This window comes from Carya illinoinensis, chromosome 2 (assembly GCF_018687715.1).
Source record: "Carya illinoinensis cultivar Pawnee chromosome 2, C.illinoinensisPawnee_v1, whole genome shotgun sequence".
In the NCBI taxonomy this organism is placed as follows: Eukaryota; Viridiplantae; Streptophyta; class Magnoliopsida; order Fagales; family Juglandaceae; genus Carya; species Carya illinoinensis.
Window position 1 is genome coordinate 4,716,529 of NC_056753.1, and position 21,431 is coordinate 4,737,959.

Consider the following 21,431-nt stretch of genomic DNA (forward strand, 5'->3'; position numbering starts at 1 on the left):
CAAAGAAAAGTTGGCTCCATGGGAAGAGTAGGGTTTGAATCTAATGTAGCCTTCATGAACAAAAGAGTTGAAGGTTCAAAGGTTAACACTGGAAAGCAACAGTACAAAAAAAGAAAAGATGTTGTGCACTCACTGTGGAATGACCAATCACACAGTGGACAAGTGTTACACATTACATGAATATCCTCCAAGTTACAAACAAAAAGGGAATGTTTCTTCAGGAAACCAAGTTATGGTCTAAGCCTCAAGTACACATTTTGATCAAAATTGCATGTCTTTCTCTCAAGAAGAGTATCGGCAACTATGGCATTAATTCAACCACAACCAACTGAATTACCCAAAAACACTCATCAGGCAACTAATGTACTATCAACATCCAATCTGCCTTATTTCTCGGGTAAAACAGTTTGTCATTCAACCTTTCCATCCATGAAAAATGAGAATCCAACATCATTCTCTAGCACTTGGATCATAGATACAGGTGCTACAGACCATATTGTTCATTCTATAAATTTTTTCATTACAATCACTCGAGTTCTTAATATATTTGTCAAATTACTAAATGGGGAAAATGTTACAGTAACACATCTTGGTACTATTAATTTATCAAAAGGTTTAGTTTTGAAAGATGTTTTATGTGTTCCTAGTTTTGCATATAATCTTCTTTTAGTAACTAAACTTACATCTAATCAGAACTATTGTTTCATTTTTTTACTTGAGATTTTCTATATACAGGGCCTTACCCCATGGAAGATGATTGGGAAGGGTAGAAAGGCAGCTAGTCTTTAATTTTTGCAACAACCATCAGTCAATAAAACTGCTTCCATATTTTCGTCTAGTGTAAATTCCATAAATAATTCTGCTTATCATTTGTGGCACAATAGACTAGGTCATCCCTCATCTTCAAGGTTGTTGTTCCTTTCCAAGTCAATACCAAATTTCACTTTCCATAATTCTGTACACGAACATCATTGTACAATCTGTCAATTCGCAAAACAAAAGCGATTATCATTTCCAGTTCACTCTTATAAGCCTAGTTCAAATTTCCATTTAATTCATTGTGATATATGGGGTTCTTTTTCAATACCTACTCATGATGGTTTCAAGTTTTTCCTGACAATTGTTGATGATCATTCTAAATCAACTTAAGTTTAATTAATGAAATCTAAATTTGAAGTTAAACATATTCTTATAGCATTTTACAATTTGGTTCATACACAATTTCAATAGAAAATAAAATGCATAAGAACAGATAATGGTTTAGAATTTCAAATGAGAGATTTTTTTTTTTCACTCCAAAAGAATTATACACCAAACTTCTTGTGTTGAGACTCCTCAACAAAATTCAATAGTTGAGAGCAAAAACATTAACATCTTTTGAATGTGGCAAGAGTTTTAAAATTTCAATCAAATGTTCCTTTAAATTTTTGGTAGAATGTGTTTTAACAGCAACTCACATCGTTAATCATAGACCATCCCATATTCTTGAAAATAAATCACCACAACAGATTCTTTATGGTGATTCTCCTTCTTATAATCATTTTAAAGTGTATGATTGCTTATGTTATGCTTCTACCTTAAGTAATAATAGGTCAAAATTTTCTCCTAGAGATAGAAAGTGTGCATTTGTTGGTTATCCTTTTGGAACAAAAGGATACAAGTTGTATGATTTGACATCTCACAATTTATTTGTTTCCTAAGATACAATCTTTCATGAGCATATATTTCTTTTTCAGATTATAGATTCTTCCCAGCAGACTTGCATACCATCTGAGTTGGTATTACCTAATCCCATTTCAGACCATATATCACAATCATCAAACATTTCAAATGACTTGTCTAATAATTCCAATTTAGTCTCGGGTTCTATTATATCTACACCAACATCCTCACCTTCTTCAAACCAAATTCTAGATATTCCTCCATTACAAAATATAAATCATTTCCCTCATCTTAGAAGGTCTACTAGATAGCATAAAGCTCATGACTATTTGCAAAGTTATCATTGCAATTTAGCCTCTTCAGCAGCTTCTACCTCTACCACATCATCTTTTTGGCTCCTCTGATACAACATTTCTTAATTTTTATCATATGAACATTTGTCTCCTTTTCACTTTAGCATCTCTATTTCATCTAAAAAAGAACTTGAATTCTACCACTAAGCTGTTAAATATTCTCATTGGAGAGATGCTATGTTCATTGAATTAACTGCCTTAGAATCAAATGATACCTGGACTCTCACTGAATCAATAAAAATCCTATCTGTTGTAAGTAGGTATATAAAACTAAGTTTAATGCTGATGACTCAATTAAGAGATATAAGACAAGACTAGTTGGCAAAGGTTATACTCCAAGGGAAGGGCTTGACTGCTTAGAAACTTTTTTCCCAGTTGCAAAAATGGTGACAATGAGGTGTTTATTATCCCTAGTAACAATTCATAGTTGGCATCTAGTGCATTTGGATGTGAATAATGCATTTCTTTGTGGTGATTTGGATGAAACAGTTTACATGAGACCTCCACCTGGGTATATTAGAAAGGGAGACACTCGAGTTTGCAAGCTGCAGAAATCCTTATATAGATTAAAACATGCCTCTAGGCGGTGGAACTCAAAGTTCACTACTACCTTTGTTGAATTGGGTTTTGTCCAATTTAAATCTGACTATTCATTGCTTACAAAGAAAACAATTGATTATTTTGTGACTCTTTTGGTGTATGTGGATGACATTCTTTTGGCTAGTAGTGATCTCTCTGTTGTTCAACATATCAAGCAATCTTTGAGTACTTTCTAGTTAAAGGATTTAAGTTATGTTAAGTATTTCCTAGGAATGGAAATAGCTTGATCCAAAAATGGCATTTCTATATGCCAAAGAAAATATGCACTATAATTGATAGCTGATGTTGGTTCATGGGCTTCTAAGCCAGTGAATTGTCCTATGATTCTCATTGCAGAAAGTCTGATGGAAAATTCTTGAAGACACGACTACCTGCAGAAAGCTTATAGGCAAGTTATTGTATCTTACTCATACCAGGCCAGCATTACCTACTCAGTTCATTATTTGAGTTAGTTTTTAGAATCACCTGGTGTTCCTCATATGCAAGCAGCTCTCAAAATAGTTAGATATATCAAGATGGCACCAGGTCAAGGCATTTTCCTTTTAGCTTCATCTAGAGTTCATTTGAAAGCAGTTGCTGATTCCGATTGGGCATGTTGTCCTGATATAAAAAGGTCTATCTCTAGCTATTGTTTTTTCCTTGGTGATTCATTAATTTCTTGGAAATCCAAGAAGCAAATCACTATCTCTAGGTCTTCTATAGAGGCTGGCTACATATCCATGGCATATGTAGTTTGTGAATTAACTTGGTTAAGGTCATTACTCACTGATTTTCATCAGCCTCATTCTAAACCTTCATTGTTATTTTGTGACAACCAAGCTGCACTTCATATTACAGTCAATCCTGTTTATTATGAGAGAACAAAAGATATTGAATTAGATTGTCACCTCATTAGAGAGAAAATACAAGCTGGTCTACTCAGAACATTGCATGTCTCATCTTCTCATCAACTTGCTGATTTGTTAACCAAGCCTCTCGGTTCCAATGTTTTTCATTCTTTGTTATGCAAGATGAATGTTCACAACATATATCATTCATCTTAAGGGGGACTATTATAAATAATGTCAAGTTGATTTTACTTCTTAGTCCTTGCTAAATACTTTAGTTACTTTTGTTTAGTTAATTCAGTTTTAGTCTTTTTATTGTCAGTTAATTAAACTCAGTTGTATAAATAGAAAGGCAAGTCGATGTATTCCTGCAAATAGAATAATAACAGAAGTATTCCCTTTGTCTTCTTCAATTTTCTGTTATCTTCTTAATTGAAGTTATATCAAGTAGTGGGGTGATCTCAAATATTTTGTAAATAGTAATGAAAAAGTAGTAAAAAAAAAGTTAATAAAATATTAAATAGTAGAAAATAGTAATACAAAATAATAAAATAATAAAATAATAGTGACTCGTTGCCATCCTATGAAGGGAAGAGACACCTCTTTTTTATGCGTTCACATTCTCTCCCACACAAACTGACGTAGGACGGTGCCATGTCCTTTTTTCTTTTTAATCTCATTTGGATGAAGTCGCTATGTTCCTTTTCCACTTCAGTTACCTTAACCCCAACCCGTCTTGTTCTTTCTTGAGCTTGTTCCATTTAGTCCCAACAAATGGGATCCCATTCCTTAAGCTTCGTCGTCCTCTTTCATTAGCCAGTATGTCACTTCTTTTCTACTTCCCTGTCCTTTCCACATAGTATTTGTTGTCTTATTGTTTGTAGTCCATGCCAGCGTCATCCTTGACATTGTTGTCAGTAGTTTCAGTCCCCAATGTTGGAACCCTTATTCATTACTATTCATTATTTTATTATTATTTTTTACTTACTTTTACTATTATTCATTACTTTTTACCTACTTTTTATTACTATTCACAACACTCCTCAACACTTCTCAACATCCAAACCCACCCTTAGTCTTGTGTATACCAATCACTGATAGTATACACGAGACTCTGTCTAAAACACTCTCTCTATCTGTGAATGTTCCTGTGTATGAGAGTGTTTTCCCTGCATATACACATGAATGTTGTCCTTGTTGTGCTTAGGCCCTGCATTTAGTTTTGTTATGGCCATATATTTGTGTTCATGTGCTTTGTGCCCTGCAGTGTGTTTTATTTTTTTGAGTCCTTTAGTGTTATGTGTATGAAACCATATGTATAAAACTAGTGTCCAAAATAATTTTAGTTACATAGAACTATTTGCATAGAGTGTTTTAGTTTTTTTTAAGGGGGGGGGGGGGAGGCACATCGGTTTTGTATAACGTTGGTTTTGGGTGCCACGTCCAAATTGTATATTCCAAATTGTTTAAAACTATAAAAAATGTTTATATCACCCCATGTTGCTTGTACAGAACTTATAAATCAATTTTTTCAGTTTATAAGTTATAACAGTGTGAGATTTAACTTATGTTTTCTATTTTTGGTTATCTCGTAGCTATAATCAAGATGAAACCGAATCAATTGATAGTTTTCGAGGAATAACACAGTAGTGGACCTTTTGACACTCTACAAGGTTAGATGTTAATTATCATAATTTTGAAGACATTGTTTCCTTAAATTGTTGTGAGATTCCATTATGGATTTTAACTATATCATGGACTATTTTATGTTTGGGTTAATATAGACCAATAAGAGCAAGCTATATCTCAGTGTAGCGCAATCGAAAGGTTAGAGAATTGAAAGTTGATATGATATTTAGGACTCAAAAGGATGTTATTGAATATTTATAAAGTATGTCAAACAAGAGGGCTTTGGAGTGTGGAAAAAAATCAAATGTTAGGGAACATGGGGAGGTGAAACACCTCACCATAACATGCAGTTGCCATCACAAACCAAGAACAAAGTCATTGAAAATTAACAACCAAAACCGGTAGGGGGATAGATGGCAAGGCTAAGCTTAATGCAAAGAAAACAGTCAGGGGAAGGTATTAGTTACCCACTGTTGTCCTCAAACATAATCATGTCGTGAGCCTGAATAAGGCAAGATATATTGCTTGTCATACAAAATTATCAAGTTGGTCGAAAAATTAGGAATTTAAATGATGAACAAAACCAAAATTTGTCCTGCTAAAAAAACAATGCCATAATTGTTGAATTGGGTGGACATGAGAATTTTACTTTTACAGAGAAACAATGCAGAAATCATATCAACAAAATTTGGAATGACTTACTTGGAGAATGAGATGTAGAACTATTTCACAACCATTTGGTACAATAAGAAGGAAAAAATAATAGTTTTTTCTACATGATGGATCTAGACGAACACTCGAAGGTAAGAAATATATTTTGAGCGGATGCCTGAAGTAGACCAATACATGAGTCATTTGGGGATGTTTTAATGTTTGGTACTACATATTTGATGAATAAATATAAAATACCATGCATCCCTTTTGTGGGAGTCAACCACCATGGCCAGTTGATACACTTTGGATATGGCCTCATATCAAACGAGGATGAAGATACATATGTGTGGTTGAGGTGCAATTCAAGATAGGCTCCCAGTGCAATTATAACCAACCAAGGCAGGGCAATGCAAGCAGCAATTGTAAGAGTTTTTCTAACTGTCAAGTATAGATTCTGTTTAGGGAACATTTTATGCAAATCACCTTACAAGTTTAATCTTATTCACAATTAGAAGTGCTACCAGCAACCTTCGAACGGTGGCCACCTTGGTCCTATCCCCCTAGTGAGTAGAGGGGCCTTGTCCGTATGCGGAGGGACCGATAAGCCCCCACAGCCGTTCACCGCTACCAAAGACTAGAAGCCAACAACTCATCCCAAATCACTGCAAAAACTACCGCACAAAACCAATTGACAAAAAATAAAAAAATAAAAAACTCAAAATCATCCATAACCAAACTCTTGTAAAGAGAGAGACATTGATAAACAACAGGGGTTCACCGAGAGAGAGAGAGAGAGAGAGAGAGAGAGAGAGAGAGAGAGAGAGAGAGAGAGAGAGAGAGAGAGAGAGAGAGAGAGAGAGAGACCCTACAGAGGGTTTTGATTTTTTTAAAGAAAACCTAATAAGAAACAATGTCATTTTGGAGAGTTCAAAAGACACCTTTATTAAAGAAAATTATATATGTATATAGGCTAGGCTGAGTTAACTAGATAATCCCCAAGCGGGCATGCGCCCAGCTTGGGCCTCGCCTAGCTCCTAGTTGCGAATGGGCATCTACCCGCATGCCCCCTGCCTCAATCAGACTGATGTCATAAGAGATGTGGCAATGTGGTGAAGGGCAATGCCCTGCTGCCCAGCCCTAACTCTTTGAGTTATAAAGAATTTGAACAAATGTGGCACAACATCATTCAGATTAATGGTTTAACGGATAGTGCTTAGTTGAGTAAGTTATATGAGCAGTGGTATCAATGTGTATTTGCATATGTGAAAGGTACGTTTTGGACCAAAATGTCCACGACCTAATGTAGTGACTAGCGAGAGTATGAACGCATTTCTTATGGCTATGTAGATGCTACTACATCTTTGAAGAAGTTTATTAGGCACTATGCAATTGAGAAGCAACTTCAAGAGGTATATATAAATGCCAAGTTCAGAAAAGGTCCAAATAGAGTTTAGGAAGAATATGAATTACTAGTATTCTCTAAAAAAGTAAAAATCGAAAGGCACAATATCGAGACATATGATATTGTTGACCATTTGAGCATTTATGATGATATTGTAAGATGTAAAATATTGTATATACTTCAATAATGATAAATGTGAGGTGATGTGCACCTATTGACCATTCGACTTCAAAAAAATTTAAATAGACATGCACTTATTGTCATTAGAACTCAAAGTATAAGGTGTGCAACTAATATACCAATATATATATATATATATCACGACAGAAAATGTCTATCCTATACTTCGTAATCTCTAACTTATGTCTTAATTTCCATTTCGATTTTGTGTATCATCAACTTCTGCTTACCTAGTATATCGATATAGATGGTGCAAAAGCTAACTACTCATTCTTTTCTTGAAGAAGCTTAATCAACATTTTTGCATAATCGGGAAACTTCGGATCAACTTATCCAAAAAACTTGCAAGAATTTTTGAAGCGAAATAATGCTGCAATAAGTTTTTTGATTGCAAGAAACTTAATAAATTTAGGAAATACATGTATCTTACAATATTCATGATAGATACTTGCCAGTTTTTATGGCCAAAGAAATGATGACCATAGCTACAATCATTTCCCAACATCTTCAACTGTGCTTTAATCCCACAATGATTGTAATTCTCAGTCTCTAGCCATAATCTTATTGTGAATGAACTTTTGCTACTACTTGGCACTAACATTGTGCAACAAGTTGATGAATATAACTTAAATATGTACATCAAAGAGAATATAATATTTAACTTATCCTTCTAACTAAAAAATTTATCTATTCGATTTGGTGGGGTGGTTGGAGTTTACCAAAAAATATCAAACAACTCGAGGGTTTCATGACGAAAACCCTTGCTTTTGTGGTTGGAAATTCCAACACTCCACCTTCAGCCATTGAGTCATAAAATAGAATCTCCTATCATACACAATCAGCACCTCTTATAATTTTATAGCCCACATCATCATTTCTGATTTCTCACAGGCACAATCAACTTCTCACAAATATAAAGTCACACCCTTGTTGTCAGGTATTTAGAGTACTATTATTTAACCAAGATCCAATCCCCATCTCTTATAACTTTATTTCAATTTGATACAATATAACTCAAATCATCAAGAAAAAGAGAAAGAAAGAAAACAACAGAAAAATAATGCAAGCACATCTACCTAATTGCACAGACAAATAATACAAATACAAGCATATCTACATAACTAGATTATGGTTCATCAAGATGATTTTGTAGAAATCAATTAAATACAATAATGGCCAATAATAAGAAACATAAGCTTTAGTACTTGTAGCAGCTTCCATATATCTCCACAAGATAAAAACTTCCAACTAGTTCATCTACTTTTCCTCAAATATCAGCCCACCAATAAATTTGTGCCATGTAGCTATTCTATTTCTCATCCTATATACCTTTCTACAAGAGTACAACATATAACCCTGTAGAAGATTCTCCCTCCCGTGCAATTCAACGAGGCCAACTTCTTCTCCTCAATTCACTTCTTGTATCTCTACAAACCTATCAGAGTCTTTTCTAAACCATTTTAGTTTTGCAAATCTAACCAGGTCTCTAAATGGGTATTCATTTTTTCATTGTTTGGAGTGAAATTTCTGTTCCTTTAGGTCCTAGATTGGGTTTCATATGGTTTTCTTATGTGGTTATTGGCTGAATTGTGCCAATTTCAAGATTTTAGAGAGAAATGGAGGTGGGTTTCATACGTTTTTTCACCTGTCCACCATTTGTGATTGATGATTTCAACTTGGAGGAAGGGGTGGAGGATTTTTTTGTGAAGCTGGCGAAGTTACCATTTCTACTGTTTTTTTTTTTTTAAATAATTTTGTTAAACCAGAGAACTACATGAGCATGAGGATTGAGTTTCTTTTGCTTGCAATCTGTATATGGTCTTTACCAGACTCCTTAGTTTCTACAAATTCCTTTGATAGGCTGATTAGAATTGCTCTAAAGAATCGTTCTTTAGACTTTAAGAGTATAAATGCTATAAGAATTACCAGTCAAGATGATGGACAGTGGAGTCAAGGAGGGGTGCAGATCGGGTGGAGGGTTGGAAGTCAAATCTGGTAGTGATGGCAAGCGAGGTGTCAACGGGGTGAAAAGGGGCAGTGGAGGAAGAGGGCGAGGAAGAGGTGGATGTAGAGGAAAAGAAGAGGAAGTGGACGAGTAACCGTGGGTGGAGAGGCCAGCTTGCATGGAGATGGAGCCCATGAAGGGTACTCCCGATTTGCCATAAAAAAGGGCCACGAGGTGGGAATTAAAGGACTGGTTTTGTAGGATCTGCTTGAACACTCCCAACAGAGAGAGGAAGTCGGGGCACCATGAGAGAGAGAGAGAGAATTTAATGGCGTAGTTTAATAAGATAAAATCATATCTATTGTGTCTAATGTAAAACTTCATACATGGCATGTTGTGATTGGAAGCTGTTAAACACCCAACTTCAACCAAACCAGCCCAAAGAGGAACTCGTCACCAAAATTATCTCCATTACTTTTTCTTGTCCTCCAAAAGTTTTTGTACTAGACATACTCTAGTATCATCTATTTACTTCTCCACATAGTCTCCACATTGTAATGTTTACTTTTGTTAAGGTTTATGTATAAACTAGCAATCGATAGTGAGAGGGAGGAAGATGTTGATGCTAGTAATGATATTAATTTGGGGCAATCGAAAATAAATTAGAAATAAATTACAATAGTATAAACAAAGAAATCACATAAAATGCTAGCCATCAATAATATGAAAATTATACCCAGCATAAAAAACTCGTATATAAAAAACTATCTTGAGATGATATCTTTGCCAGTCCATAAAAAATATCTGCTGTAGAAGGGTGAGCAACTCCAGTAAAAAATATCCAAAATTATACCCAGTGTGCGTGAGGCTTTAATGATTTATATCTACAAACCATTAAAAAATATAACATTAGTCATGAGAACCAAAATCTAGTCACAAAACAACTATGGTATATACCCCTGTCGGCCAAGCCTAACTAACCATTTGAGTAAGCCTAATTTCTTATTCAAGTGTCTCTCATCGATATATGAGTTAGGCTAATTCAAAAGTGGAAAGAGAGAGAGATACCTGGCTGTAGAAGGTTGTCGGCAAGGGCTTTTGTTAGGTCTATCTACAACAATTGTGGCGACAAGACTGGGCGATGGTATTGTCTCCTTTGTTTGCAGAGGAGTCTGGGAAGGGAAATGGGGAAAGGGATGGACACAGGTAAGAGTGTAAAAAAAAAATTTGAAAAATCAATTGAACGGACTGAATTGGTGGGTTTAGTCTAGTTTGTAACGGGTCCAGTTTGGTACCGGATCTTAAGAATCGAAACCGGACTAAAACAGGTTCGGTACTGGTTTTCATATTTTGAAAATTTGTTTGAACCAAATCGGACCGATATATATATATATATATATATTAACTTTTCGTATTATATATAAAATATTTTTTATGTTAGATTATGTATATTATATGCTACATCGCTAATTAACATAATGTGAAATTTTAATTTTCATGTCTATTAATATAACATGCAATTATATAATAATATTTTTAATATTATTATTCATGTCTATTAATATTATAACAGTTGATATAACATAAAGTTAATATAATATGAAATTTTAAGTTTAAATATGAATATTAATATTAAGTTATTAATATAAACTTACTACTAAGGAGAACAAGCATTAGAAGAATTGGCTCTCAAGTTTCAATTTATGTAGGCCACACATGTAAATGGTAAATTAGAAAAATCAGACCGGACCAAAATTGGAAAAATCGAAAGTTTCAATTTTGATGATGAATTTGTATGTATCAATTCTTAAATTTCCATAACTAATGTATATTGTTTCGGTTTTAAAATTTGTCTAAATTGGATCGGACCCATCCTGCTACACTCCTAGGCGTGGGGAAAGATAAAGAAAAAAAAAAACTAATGTGGCAAAGTGCCGCATCAATTTGTGAGATCTTTTTGTGTCACTAGTGTTTCTTCTCTTCCATGTACTCAAAACAAAAATATTAAGATATGGAGGTGGTTTGTGCCATACATACGGCCTCCCTAGTGCTGTCAAGCCACCCCCATCTGAAGGTGAGATTTGGTTGCATATTGCACTTCTCTTATTCTTTTTAATTTTATTTTTACTTTTTAAGTTGTTTAAAAATGAATTATTTTTATTTTTATTAACATGTGACATCATATTTGATTTCATAAATATACATCATTAGGCTAGCCCAACTTAAATACTGTCGAAAGAAGTGAAAAATTAGGTTTTTATGTTTATACAAATTAAGGTCGTAATTTTCAAATTTTGCAATATAGATATCCAAAAAAAAAAAAAAATTCATAGTTAATTATATGATGTATTGATATCACGTATCAGTATTTGATTGGTTGACAGTGTAATACTATGGGTGCTACTTGCCTTGTACAAGTGAGTAGTCACCCATTCGGCACCACGTTCCTGCCTGGGCGGGATGACTAAATCGACCCCCGCACATTGTCCCTGACCAATATCTCTATTTGTGCTTGTATACCCCAGAGACCCACAACCATCCATGTAGGCGACCACAACAATGACCAAGTTGTGGTCTCACTGTCATGGTCTTTGTGATCCACAACAATAAAGAGAGGAGCTGGATTGAGAGGAGGAAGAGAGGAAGAGAAGAGGAGGGAGAAGAAAAAAAAAGAGAGAGAAGAGAAGATAATGAGAAAAGAAGATGAGAGTAAGGGATTCAAGAGAGAGGAGAGGAAGGGATGTGAGAGAAGTGACAAGAGAGAGAAAAATTAATGAATTTATAGTTAATTTTGATTAAGGCTACGTTTAGGTACTGAGAGTATAGATATTATTAACACTTCTTACTGTTATTCATTACTTTATTATTACTTTTCACATACTTTTATTACTATTTATTAATTTTTCATTACTTTTTACTTACTTTTTATTATTATTCATAACTCTTCTCAACATTTTTCAACATCCAAACATATCCTAAATATACGAGCGGGTGGCGTACACCTACACATGCACCTCGAGACAGGTTATTGCTTGTATTGCTAAGAACATTGGCAATGGCCTAGCCATTTGCCAATGCAAGTCTAAATTGAAAACAAATGTGAGAAAAAATAGCTGCATTGATCTAGCTAAATCTCTCAAGTTTGAGATTTCTGCTACAGTACATGTTAGCTGCTCGCCAAGTCTGGCGAGGTCCTATTCTGGGATCAAAACATATTTTATTATTTCTCTTTCCTCCCATTACCCCTTTCCCTCCTTTATTCTCTCTCTCCATCCGAAGCCTCCCCATTTCCTCTTTCTCTTCTTTTTTTCTCCGGACTCCATTTTCTCTTCTTCGACCCAGCCAACTGCCTTATCTCTGTCGTTCTTTTCTTCTTTAACCCACAAGACCCATTCTCACTGTCTCGCTCTTCTTCAGCCCCGTTCTTGCATACGTGCCTCGCTCTTCTTCAACCCAGAAGCATCCCCTTCTCTCAAGTGGTCATCTTCTTTGCCGTCGTCTAGTTTTTCTCAACCATAAGTCTCTCTATCTCGCTCTTCTCTCCCTCTTCTATGTGCATTCTTTGTGCTGTCATCTTCCTCACTCTTCTCTTCCACTTCTCTGATTCTCATTTTTTGGTTTATTGAATGATTAAATCACCATGTGTTTTGCGATTCTAATGTTGAACACTAGTCTCATTCTCGATTATCACAGGCAAATCGATTCTCTCTTTGTTGTTTCCAACTCAGAAGACTTAGGGTTCCAGTTCCCCTCTCAACCGTTACAGTAAGCATTTTTCGTGCTATCGATATATACAATCGTTTCTCACTCTCGTTTTTAGATGAATGCAAATTATGTAATTGTTTTGGAATTTTGTTTTTTTAATTTTTGGAGCTTCGCTTTTTAAGTTTTGGTTGATGGAAGAATTCAGCTTGTTGCAGTTGATTAATTTATTTTTATACATCATGCTCTCCTCTTTGTTTTGCTTGCTGTTCTATACTATATTTTCTTCAGTTTTCGTTTTGACTTTGGCTATATTTAAGTATTGTTTCAAAGCTTAAAGATCTATCACTAAATTTATGTAGTTAATTTATATATAAATCAAACTAGAGTGAAGGGATGATTAAACTAGTTTGTTAATTCTTTAACATAGATGGGTAAAACTGATCTGATCTATGATGGGCATAGATTTGAGAATTGAGATGCAGGAAACTTTGTGATGTATTTTTCTACTGTTTATGATGTTTTCTTCCTTCATGCAATGTTTAATGAATTGCATAAAAAAATCCAATTATTTTGAAAAAATAAAGCACCGAGCTATTTACAATTAAAATATTAAATCACTAAGTTGTAAGTATATTACAAACAGAGTAGAAGCCTTAAAGATGGCATCAGAGTTGTTGATGAAGCCTTAAAGAACAGAGCTACAAGCTACTTGTTTTTTTCTTCAAGTTGCTTCATGTTTGCTTTGTTATGTACATTCACAACCAAGTTGACACATTATTTATATACATATATATATGTCAGTGTGAGTCATGACAGTTAGTATTGAAAATTAAATCATGGTGTCTTCATTAAGAATGTGCTGGTTTGTACCGTTTTTAGTGCAAATAGAGTTCTAGTGCACTCTTATTAAATGTTGATACTGAAATGTAATGTGCACTCTTATTAATGGACCCTTGTTGAATTGATAGTTGATTGCTAGAGTCATATTTTTCTATATCATATGCAGGCCATGTGTTTTCAACAAATTTATACTTTGATTTAGTGACATTGTTTTTTTTTCTTTCTCCAATTATTCTAAAAATTTAATATAGATGTTAATGACCTTTTTTTCATTTGCTCAAGATTGTTATGAACTGTTATGGTCTGTTAAGAATGGTTTTGCAAATTGGGCTGCTCATTCATAACAATTGTGGTCTGGTTGTGCATACTCTGGTCTATTATGAACTATTTTGCATACAGTGGCTGCTCATTCATAACAACTGTGGTCTGGTTGTGCATACTCTGGTCTATTATGAACTGTTTTGCATACTGGGCTACTCAATCATAACAATTGTGGTTTGGTTGTGCATACTTTGGTCTGTTATGAACTATTTTGCATACTCTACTGCTTATTCATAACAACTATGGTTTGTTAATAGCATACTCTGGTCTCTTATGCATTGCAGGTTTACTTAGTTTTGTTTGAGTTGCTGGTGCATGGCTGCAAGTGGGCCATTTTTTTGGAGAAACTCCATTTTCTTTGAAATAGCCTTTTTTGGTACTGCTAGTGCATGGACTTGTTGGTTTATTTGTATATTTTGTACTGTTACTACTAAAATATTGATGTTGAACTATACTATTAGTGCATGGAATTGATGTTTTGTACTGCTAGAAAGGGAGTTGCTAGTGTATTAATGGACCCTGAATTATTTGCATGGAGTTGATGTTTTGTACTGCCATTGCAAGGACTTGCTCCCTTCTATGTTTTATACTGGTTTATTTGTATGTTTTGGAGAAACAATGTACTGCTGTGCATTGTTTTGCTGGTTTGAAAATGTTAGTGGAAATGTTTAGTAAAAACTAGCAGCCCCATCTTGGGGGTGAAACATCCAAGCACATGTATTTTTGTATGTGTCTTGCTTTATTATATTTAATTAGAATATTTCTCGCTTTCAAAGGTAGCAGAAATGAATAATGCAAATGCATATATTCGTCCCCCATCTTATAATTACTTATGATTCGTTCTAATACTATAGAGGATTATCCACCAAATTCATGTTGAAGGACCTTAAATATATTAATGTTAATGTTAGTATACGTGAGCTTGCACCAACACCATGCATATCCCCAAGAAGGTAGGACTTGGAAATGTAAACATTCATGTGTAGACTCGCGCTTAGCTGCAAATGCATGAAGATGATACGGTACTTTTTCGAATAAAGAAAAAATACTTAAATCTATCTTAAGACTCTCCAATAAACATTTTATTACTTGAGAATTGTATTTTTTTGTTCCTATATATAAAGTTGCTACAAATTCAAACATAATCAAGTGTCCATTACTTGTAAATGTGGATGTTGGGTAGAAGAAATGTTGGCAAAAATTGTATATGTGATTGTTGGGTGTGAGAATGATTGGCAAATGTGTTTGTTGGATAATTAGATTGAGAAAAAAAATAGTTGAAAAATAATAATTTTAAGTAAAAATTAAATTATTAATTAATATATAGAAAGTGTATTTGTAAAATATTAAAAAAATTATTATTTAAATATATAATATTATTATGATTTTAGCTTTTCAATGATTAGTCTAATGTGAGTCACAAAGTTTATTAGTTTAGACTTTAGTTAAAAGCTCTAACTTTAGTTAACTTTAATCAAAATTTAGACTTAGCAATGATTAGTCATTGCTAATGCTATAAGGGACAAGCAAGTTGCCTAGATGGGTCAAGTTGCGGGAGTTCGCCATCCCCTAACTAGCGCATGATAAATTTTACGTTAGTATGAAATATGGATATTATAAAAATTAAAAATGGTTGACTCTGATTTTATTAATTTTATCAAAGAGAAAATATTGATTTTGTTTTTTTTTTAACTAACGAATAAAAATAATGATTCATGTTACCAGTATTGATAAAAAGTATCGATAATTTAGACATTAATGTAATTTATTTATTTTTCATATATGCTTTAAAAATTTTTAAAAAATACACAAATAATCACTTTGATACTATTGAGTAAAGGGATATGATAGGGATCCCACTGGGAGATTCCGTTCATTTGCCCCGTTCACATCTTTTTTTTTTGAAAATTTTTTTACAAAAAAATTAAGAAAATGTTGTTTAATTATATTGTGAATTTTATTCATTTTTTCAAAATATTTAAAAGTGTTAAAAAAATAATTTGAAAAAAATATTTAAAAGTGTTTTTTTTTTGTTTTTTTCATATTATTTTTGTAACACTTTTAAATATTTTGAAAAAATAATAAAATTTATAATATAATTAAATATAATTTTCTTAATTTTTCTATAAAAAATATTTCAAAAAAAAAGATGCAGGGAGACAAATGAACGGAAATGAGATCCCGAGATCCCTAGTATTGTCCTTGAATAAAAGAAAAAAACAAATATAAATATAGGTGCATTTGGGAGCTAGTTTATCGGTCCCAACTCCTAGTGCTTTCTCCTTTCAAAAAAAAAAGAAACTCTTTGTTATAAACTATCTTGAATTGTATGACCACATTTAGCTAACCATCAAATGCATAGTGCTAGTCGTCAAATGCATAGTGCATAGTGCTAGCATAGTGAGCTAGCCGTCAAATGCATAGTGCTAGTCGTCAAAAGCATAGTCCCCTTTGTACTCCTATATATATCGTTGAATTCTTTAAGGAATTCATAAGTTTTATAACCTCTCTGAGCTCTATCTCTTTCTCTCTCCTTTTGAAAGTTTTATAACACGTTATGGCTCTCTCTTTTCAATGATTTTATAACACGTTATCAGCACGAAAGTTCTAACGATTTTGAAGCCAGTAGTCCTCTACTTCAAGTAAGTTTTTCAATATATTTTTGTAGTTTCCAAAATGAATATGAAATGTTACATTACTTAATTAAAACTCTATACTTATGTTTCTGATTTATATATTTAAAAAATGTCAAATCTTACAAAAGTGGAATTCGTTGCTCTTGACATTTCTGGAAAAAATTATTTATCTTGGATCCTTGATACTGATATCCATCTGGATGCGATGAACCTGAAAAATACAATTAAAGAAGGAAATCAAGGGTCCCTGCAGGACCGTGCTAAGGTAATGATTTTCCTTCGGCACCATCTTTATGAAGAATTAAAAACTGAGTATCTAACGATGAAAGATCCACTTATTTTGTGGAATGATTTAAGGAAGAGATATGAACACCAGAAAACTGTAATCCTTCCAAAAGCTCGTCATGATTGGATGCACCTGAGGTTGCAAGACTTCAAGAGTGTTAGTGAGTATAACTCTGCACTCTTTAAAATTAGCTCGCTATTAAAATTATGTGGTGAAAAAGTCACTGATGATGACTTGTTAGAGAAGACATATACTACTTTTCATGCCTCGAATGTGCTCCTGCAGCAGCAGTATCGAGAGCGAAAGTTCAAAAAATATTCTGAACTTATATCTTGTCTTCTATTAGCTGAGCAAAATAATGAGCTTTTGTTAAGAAATCACCAGTCACGTCCACTGATTCTATATCATTTCCTGAAGTGAATGATACTAGATTTACATCATTCCCAAAAGCGAATGGTGCATCTTTTCAAAGAAAACGAGGGCGTGGACGTGGTAGTAAAAACTATAGAAGTGGAGGTCCTAGAAATGACCACACTAAAAGGGACAATAATAGATATACACCGTATTACCAGAAGTGGTTCAACTCAGAGAAGGGCAAAGGTCCTCAAAACAAATTTTTAAAGAAAGATGAAGATGGATGCCATAAATGTGGTATGACTGGACATTGGGCTCGTGTCTGTCGTACAGATAAGCACTTGGTTGACTTATACCAATCTTCTATAAAAGAAAAAACAAAGAAATTTGAAACAAATTTTGTTGAACCATCATATGCTTTAGATTCTATAGATGGAGAAGATATTACAAGCCTTGATGTTTCTAATTTCTTTAAGAATTCTAGTGGTAGAGTTGATCATGTAAGTGTTCCTTTTTAATTAATGTATTTCATTTATCTTATTATAAAATATTTTTATATTCTGCAATGTTTTGTAGTAATGAAATTTTTATTTATTTATTTATACTTGTTATAAATTATTGATGATATGATTTATTTGAGAATGGAAATGGAGCATCCCTGAAAGATCGCCCTAAATCAATAATTTTATTGAGTATCTCATATGAGTGATACTTGTACCAAAAGCTCATTATGATTTATGCACCTGAAGTTGCATAATTGAAATTGTGCAAAAAAAATATATATTTGAATGAACGTCTCGAATGTGCTCCTGAAGTAGCAATATCGAGTATGCTCCTGAAATAACAATATGAAATGCAAACGTTCACAATATATTCTAAATTTGTATCAGGTCTTTCAGTGACTGAGCAAAAATAATGAGCTTTTGATAAGAATTATTATTCACGTCTTACTAGATCTACATCATTCCCTGAAGTGAATGATAATGAATTTATATCATTCTATTCCCTGAAGTGAAAAGAATGATGTGTTTTATTCAAAGAAACTAAGAGATTGGACGTGATAATGAATATCTTTTCGGGCCAGAAGCTTGTATTGGAAAAGCTGTAAGCTTTCTCTTTGAGATGATATTATACAAATTATTGAATCAAATATTATGATGCATCAAAAGGTGATATGATTCAAAATATTTGTATCTTTTCATGGTTATCTTGATAATCCAAAATCAATTACGATAAGTCGAATGATTTTCATACGGACGTCCATAAAAGAACCAGAAGATTCTTTTACTATAAAGTCTTACCACCAGAAATGGAAAGAAAAATTTGCTTGAAGCAAATAAGATGAAATTATTCGACGTTATCTTGATTATCATATGTGAACCAGAAGTTCAGATGATAATTAAATTTTGGATACAATAAGATAAAAATGTCTCATATTCTAGTTGCTAAAATTCCAGCGAGGATTAAAGTCCCTGTAGGACAATTAAGAAATTCAGCAGTCTAAAGACATGTATAAAGGCATGTGAGACTTATCGATACAAAAGACAGAGTATCTCAAAAGAGAAAGGCACAAATAATTGGGTGCTCCTGAAGAGGTCATACCCACAAAACAAGCAATAAAGTCCATCCAAATTCTCTATATAAAATTCTCCTATATAAACTCTTGAAGAGTGCCTCCTGAAGAGGTTTTTCATGAAAATGTTTTCCCTTGAAGAGGGACAAGTACCTGAAAATAACGAGATCTCGTTACATTTCATGAATAATGGAGAAATTATGGATATAAATAAAATCGTTGTTGACAACGTATTTCCATACGAAATGGCAATTGACATTACCAGAAGTAATGATGAAAGTGAATAAAAAATCATCGAAGAATACGACGTAAAATATTGGCCAAATTTGAAAGAAAAGATTCCTGCATAATTGATTCACTAGTAAAATATGATGCATCGGGACTTATAGTCCAAACACCTAAAGAGACAATGCTTGTTGAATATCAGTGGATATTTATGGAAATAAAATAAAAATGTGATATATAAATCACGAGTCAGTTTCTCAATTCCTGCAGAATTGATATCACTAAGTAAAATGTGATAAATATGGATTTGAAGTCTAAACACCTAAAGATGTAATTTTTGTTAAATATCAGTAGATATTTATATACATTATATAAAAAGCCTGAAACTTTTAATATGAAAATGTGATATAGAAATCACAAGTTAGTTTCTCGAAAAAACAATATTGATATGATTTTAAAGTGGTTGAAATCATATTCAGATTTTTATTAGCTTAAAAGTTACCGAGAGTTTGGATATGCATGGTTAACTGCATATTTATATGGATTATTGGATCATGATATATATATGAAAATCCCTGAAAGATAGAAAATGTTTGAAACTTCTAATATGAATACATCTGGAAATATGTATTCTATCAAGTTTCAAAGATCCTTATATGATCTAAAGCAATCTAAACGCAAATGAAAACAAGCTATTATTGCAGTTTATATATATGATTTAAATGTTATTGAGGTTGCAGAAGATTTCATGAAAACTGCACATATTTGAAATATAAATTTGAAATCCTTACGGCTTCAAGAGGAAGATGGATGATGTTATTAGTTATGAAATACCATCTTTTAATACAATTAATATTTCAGATTCATATTATGGGTTTAATAAGAAGTGCATTATTAAAGAAGAAATAAAAGGGAACACACAGAACATCTACCAAAAGATAGAAATACAAATATTAATATTTGTGAAATATTATTTTATTATCTTAAAGCAAGAATTACAGAAATTTGAGGTACTTTGCCTCATTCTTCAAACGCTCTTGTTCTTCAAGAATCTGCATGGCATCCATATCTAAAGGGGTGGGCAATCGAAAAGAAGATTTCAGCAAGGATTTTAAATTCCTATTCTCTTACTTTATTGATTCTATCTTCATGTTGGACTCCAGAAGAAGTCGTTGAAGTATAGCAATATTCTTGTGGAGATTGTCAACTCCACAAGTTCTGGATTGCAGTCGCTGAGAAAATGTGACAATGGATGATGAGTATCGGGTACCGAGACTCACAAGCTCATAGATAGCTTCATTATCTGACCTATGAGTCAGATCATTATATTGCATGATAGCACCTATGGTAGAAGCAGGAACAGCTGATGAACGAGGTGCAGAGTACCTCTTATATTGGCCATGAGAAGATCGTAGAGCCATTGTAGGATAAGAATGCAGAAAGAGATTGCAGAGTAAAAATGCAGTATGATTACAGAAAAGTGAAGAAGATGAGATGCGAATGAAGATGAGCTGAATATCTCTTTTATAGAGAAAATTATGATACAACATCTCTCGTGAAAAAAGAGAAAAGAGACGAAATATAGGTTCATAGCTCTGCAGTACCTGACAGCACACCTGACAGCTGCGGCACCTGACAGCACGCCTGACACTTACAGAGGAGTTGAAAATCCGCAATACTTGTCTAATCTTAAAAGACTGGCCACCGTTTTTATTAAAAAATGAGGTTAGCGGTTTAATGTTGATGAATTTTTCACTAACTGTGTTATTTACAAAAACTCCAGAAGAGTAGTGATGAGCAGAAAGATCCAGTTGTGATTATTTTATCAACATGGATCAAGTCCACAGTTAGTTGGATGTACAGATGCGAGTTATCTTTCAGATACACACAAGAAGATCATTGCAATTCATGAGAAGAAAGTTGAAATTGATATCAAGAAGGTACGGTCAAATAAAAATCTTGCAGATTTATTCACTAAAGCATTACCAACTGTAATATTTAAGAAGATTATGCAGAACATTGGAATGCGGAAGTTTGAAGACCTGTTATCATACACTTTTCAGGGGAAGTAATGTCTTGAAGACTTGTGCTGATTGTACTCTTTTTCTTTCGCTAAGGTTTTATCCCACTGAGTTTTCCTTTGCAAGGTTTTAATGAGGCAATCCTAAAACACTCGGCGATACACATGAATACTGTACTCTTTTTCCTTTGCCATTAGTTTTTTTCCCATAGGGTTTTT